Source organism: Sorghum bicolor, chromosome 3 (genome assembly GCF_000003195.3).
Source record: "Sorghum bicolor cultivar BTx623 chromosome 3, Sorghum_bicolor_NCBIv3, whole genome shotgun sequence".
In the NCBI taxonomy this organism is placed as follows: domain Eukaryota; kingdom Viridiplantae; phylum Streptophyta; class Magnoliopsida; order Poales; family Poaceae; genus Sorghum; species Sorghum bicolor.
In genome coordinates, this window is record NC_012872.2 from 60,009,620 (window position 1) to 60,015,694 (window position 6,075).

Consider the following 6,075-nt stretch of genomic DNA (forward strand, 5'->3'; position numbering starts at 1 on the left):
GTTTGGATGTAATTGGATTCGCATAAATCCACATGTGGGTTGGAGTAGGATTTGAACTAAATTTCACCTCAATTCACTCCAACACATGTGGATTGAGGTGAATCTGACAACATCCAAACAAGACCTTATTAGGGTCGACTTCCCACACCCCAAATTACTTCGTTTGTCTAACGACTGAGATTGCTTAGAACCATTTTTGTTTGGAGCTGCTTCTTGTTGTTCTTGTAATAACACACAAGTTATCTTCGTTAGCCAGCTAGATAATGACTAATAAATAAGAAAATTAAACAGATATGCACATAGCACATAGAAGAGAACTATTTACATGCAAGTAAAATTTGTCACTAATGAGAATAATCATTTTAAGAAGTTCCCACAACACAATTTCAATATACCGTGTTGTTCGCTGGTCTAAAAAGTTATGGCTGAAATTATTGTTGACTGATTTATTGTGAGAGAAAAATATTGTTGGCTGGCAGAAAAAGTACGGCTGAAAAGTACGACAAAATTGGTAAAATAGGTTCTTAGTACGTACAAGAAGAAATAGCTAGCTAGGCATGTAGTATATCGTATTATGTGAGATGGAATTTGATATACTTTGGTGCCTTGATGATTGAATAGGAGAGGAGAATAACATCTTAGTCTTACATATAACTCCTGAATATTGGTCTTTGTATGATATGGTATACTTGTCCATATGGGGTTTTTAAGGTAAACTTGTCCTTTCAAAAAAAACGGAAAAGTGATTTTATTGAGAACAAAACCAGTTGATTCGTGTGGCCAAAGTATGTTAGTACTGCTTGCAACATATATGGTTGGTGATAATATTTTCTTTTATGATGTGTATATCTATCAACTTGAGTGAATAGATGCTAGAAAAATGAAATTGTTTCTCCTTTTTAGTGCATTTTGGAGTGGTTTCAAGAAGAAGTGTAAGTTAGTTTGAGAGAGAGAAAAAGTTAACCTGAGACTTGTGGTAAAAAAATGAATATGAGAGAAAATGATGGCTTCTAACATGAATTGCATAGAAATTTTCATAAAACAAAGCAAACTTTTTTAAAAAGAATAAGTTAATATCTCCACACAAATATTAATTTCTGAAAAAGATCAAATATGTTATATGAAATATGCAAAATCAATCACATGTAGATTTATAACAACATTATATTTTTATAACGAAAAGCAAAAGCCAAAAATAAAAAATTACCATAAAAAAGAACTATAGACAATTTTGTGCTACTATCCCAATGAAAAATGAACACGAGATAATATGCAACGAGGTTTTGGTTCATTCATCGCATAGAAATTTCCCATTATGACATAGAGTGATGGCTACATAAAAGATTAACAAGAATTCTCATTCAAAAGAATCATTTATGTGTAAACAAAATAATCGAATAAGTGAGTAGTTCAATGTTGAGTTCTACAATATTATAAATTGTCCCAATGTTACGTGATTGCAGTATACTTAGTTACCAATAATTTACCTCAATGACCCTTCAATATGGTGATTGGATGAATGATTTTATTGAGGAAAATTGGTGATTTCTTGCAGCAAAAGTATGTTACTAATTTCACGCAATATACACGGCTGATGATTTTTTTCTTCATGATGTGTCACAATATATATCAATCCACACAAAAGGGACCACACAAAAAATGGTTAGGTTCCTCCTATTTGCATGTATTTCGAAGCACATTCAAGAAGGTGTGTTGTTCTTGAAAAATTGTTTGCTAAGAGTCTTGTTGCCAAAGAAATTAAATAAGTATGTTGGTGATCTTACATGGCATATGTGGTTAGTGCCTTGGTGAGTTTATCTTCACGATGATGTGTATCAATTGAGGCAAAAGAGATTTTGTAGGGAAAAGGGTAGGTTTTCTCCTTTCACATGCATTTTGGAGCAGTTTCAAGAAGATGCGTGAGTTCTTAAAAAAGTTTTCTGAATGTCTTGTCATTTTAAAACTAACCGAACAAGATGACTACTGCAAAAACCTATTGTGTCTCATATAGTTTATTATCCTATGCTAGTGGTCGATGACGCAGTTATATTATATGAAAACATATATTTGGCAGAGGTCGTCATTGGACGCTAGTATAAAGCGAACAATTATACTGTCATTCATCTTGGACGGAGAGTTTTGACATGTATGACCATTGAATCATGACACCCTAAGGATTTGAGACATTTGGGATATTCACAGCATGGTGTATACTCCCTCCGTATAATATTTAGATGTCGTTTACGACAGCGACAGAGTCTCTAAAACACAACTTTGACCTCTTATTTTTATAAAAGCATTTAGAAAAAAATGATATATGTATACTTTTATGAAAGTATTTTTCAAGATAAATTTATTCATATAATTTTCATATTTGCAAACTCAAATAACTTAAAAGTTATTGATAAATTATATTACCAATGTTTGACCCAAATATTTTATAAAACAACATCTAAATCATATATGGAGGGAGTATATATGGAGTCCACCCTCTTCATGCAATGCCTCATTGTCTGCCCCCTTGCTAGATCCATATAGCTACCATAAGATGCAACCACAACGAGTGCTCACCACCCGCTTGGGGCATAGACTGGATCTATGCTTGGGCTAGGTTCACACACTCAAAGTTGAGTATGATATTGTGATGATACTTTTGTGTGATCCTATTTGAACAAAAACTTAGAATTCATATAGAAACATCTCTCCCCAAATAGCAATGAGTGTGTGCACATAAATTTTGTTACGTGTCAAAGTCTTTCTTGTAATAGTTGTGATGCATCTTCTTTGAAGGATTTGAAGTTAGGACCTTTCCATCTAAACCGGGATCGATGGTCTCTATTTTGCTATGTCCATAATTCATGCTCTTTGGAGCCGGAAGCCACCGCGAGCTGAAAAAACGCTTCGCATTACTCCTTCGTACGTGCATGCGGGTTCTCTTCTAAATGTCCTCCTCCATGTGGGCAAGGTGCGGTTCATTAGGGCGGGTAGGAAGTGAGAGAGGCGTCACAAGCGGATAAGAAAGAAGAAGGAAAAGAAAAGAGAAATACTAGGAGAGGAAGAAAAATAAAGGTAAAAGAAGAAAGAAAAAGTAAAAGCATTTACGCATATTTTACTATTTTATCTCCATGAGAAGTTATTTACTAGAACCAAAAGAAAAAAATGGTTCCACTAAAGAAGCCGGAACCAAAGCAGTTGTAGCTACCAAATGTGATGTTTGTTTCCTCAGCCACGAAAACAGATCTACACAAAGATACAATGTGCTTTCTTTGTAATCATCCACTTTCTTCGTCACTAGAGACACTGACATACGCCCATCCTTTTGCTCAACCAAACAAAACTTCTCCACCTGTAAAGAGACAAGAAGGCACCTAAGCATATATATCTCTCTAGAAGTAGAAACAACCCAGCTATCAAACAAGGCAGCCATACAATCCGGCATAAAAACAAATAAGCACAGTAGAAACAAAAAAAATCGTGCCACCTTTTTCACTAGCTGCTTGCTAATGCCTAATGGTATCGGTGAGGTGTCGATGCTTATCGTGTTTGTGCATAAATGAACTTGATATTGCAGATAATTAACATACTTAATTTTGCACGTGAAAGAACAGAAGAATATAATATATAGGCTGGCCAAGGAGGGTATAAAAGCAGCCTTAGGTCTATGCAAGGAGTCAAACTCCATTTGAGCGAGTGCTAAAAAGGCGCCCATTAGCTTCAGGTAAAGTCCAGATTTGAAAGTCGCCAAATCTGACCTGAATCTCACGCGACGATTTAGCGTGTGCGTAGCAAATACTAGCAGTTACCAGTTAGATATTAACATGTGTGGAAGACGGTATATAGTAGCAACTAATCCTGGTGACATTCTCAAAACATGATAAACTAACAAGCTCAGAACACAATAAAATATACGCACACAGATCATTATATTAGTGGGGTAAGTACCATCAACAACCATGCATGGTTTGTGTGAGTCGTGACGTCGTCGTCCATGTCTCTCCTCTGAGTCTCTCTGTCAACCTAATTCTATCTAATGACTAATGAAGAACCTTATCGTCAACTTCCTCTACTTGAATTCAGAGGAATGAAGCCCTTATCGTCGTCCGGCCACTTTGCCGATATTTTCCGGTGAGGTATGGAGATTGAGCAAGGCAGCAACGGCTAGCGCGCGTTTCCCTGTACAAATCTTGCGAGGAGCCGAAAAGAGGCTGAAGGAGATATGAGATGAGGAGACAGCAGGGGCAATAATGGAATGCGGTGGCGGCCGCCTGCCGGCCTCCACGCGAGAGCGCATCAGCGCTCACCGGAATGTGGGAGGCGACGACTACTGCATGCGGCGTGCCCGACCAGACCACCAGCCGGCCGGGGTGACCCCCACCATCATCTAATTAGCCTAGCTAGCCCCCGTTGCCTGGTTCTTCTTGGTGGTGGCCATGAAAGCATGCATATGGACTGGTTTTATGGATGAGCTCGATCAGTTAGCAACGTGAAAAACTTGTCTTTTTGATTGAGGATTATTGGCTCATCACAAGCGGCTTGCATTTGTTAGCTATGACACCACTGTGCATGCATCTTAATTACAATCACAAAGTCCAATCCCATGCATGTGTGATAAAGCATATAATATATATAGGCACGTATGAATATCTGCTGGTACACTACCGGCCGTGGCGGCACACGACAGAAGGTAGTAGGATCTGAGTGTGTCGACGATCCAATCCTGCTGCCGGCCGGATATGTGTCCGGCCAGGGAAGTGGGAGGCATTTCACATTTGCTAGTCAAAACAAAAAAAGAAAGTCACCACACTATCCACACCAATTCATCATACTGTCCGCAAATGGCACTCTTTCCCCCCATTTTCTGCAGCTTCTTTTTGTCTCCTGGATCAACTGAACGATACGGTGCGTTTCACCCTCCATCAATTTTCTGCACTACGAGATTTCTAGATGTAGAAAGAAATCATAAAGCAATATAGGAGTAACAGAGTTACTGTCAGCTGTGAACTGTCAATGACACGAACAGTCGTTGTATACTTGTATTCGATCATCATAATTCTTCTACCTGTCACCACAGACACCATGCATCTCGAGGGTTCTCAACGTAAGTTTGTAAGTTTTCAGCAAATTCTTGGCATGGGCAGGAGGACTGCGTGGCAGTCGACCTTTGACTTCTGAACCTGAAACGAAGCCGCCGCCGTGGCCACCCATATACCCAGAAAAAAAGGAAAGAGAGGCACATATGACACTTTGAATTGAACTATAGGAAACACACTTGGCCTTTCTTGCTTCCACCCAAAAACCCAAAATTTTTCAAGATTCTTAATCACATCGAATCTTTATACGCATGCATAAAGTATTAAATATAGACGAAAATAAAAAACTAATTGCACAGTTTAGTCGGAATTGACGAGACGAATCTTTTGAGCCTAGTTAGTCCATATGGACAATAATTACCATAAACAAACGAAAATGCTACAGTGTGACGAAATTTTTTCCTTCAGCAGTTCGTAAAAATTTTGGTTTTTGGCTACTGTAGCACTTTCGTTTTTATTTGACAAATATTGTCCAATCACGGAGTAACTAGGCTCAAAAGATTCATCTCATAAATTACAGGTAAAGTATACAATTAGTTTTTATTTTTTATTTATATTTAATGCTCTTTGTATGTGACTAAAGATTCGATGTGACGTAGAATCTTGAAAGTTTTTGCGAACTAAACAAGGCCCCCCAAAAACCAAAAACTTTTCAAGATTCCCCATCACATCGAATCTTATGGCACATACATGAAACATTAAATATAGACGAAAACATAAACTAATTACACAGTTTACCTGTAAATCGCGAGATGAATCTTTTAAAGTCTAGTTACTCTATAATTGGACAATGGTTGTCAAATAAAAACGAAAGTGCTACAATATCAAAATCCAAAAACTTTTCGGAACTAAACAAAGCCTAAACAAGGCATGTCTATTGTAAGGTCAAGGTCATGGGTAGACAAAGCTGAAAAATATATACCGTAGTCTAACAATCGACAAGTCATGCACAAAAAAAGAGTTGAAAATTGCAGATGTTCAGGCA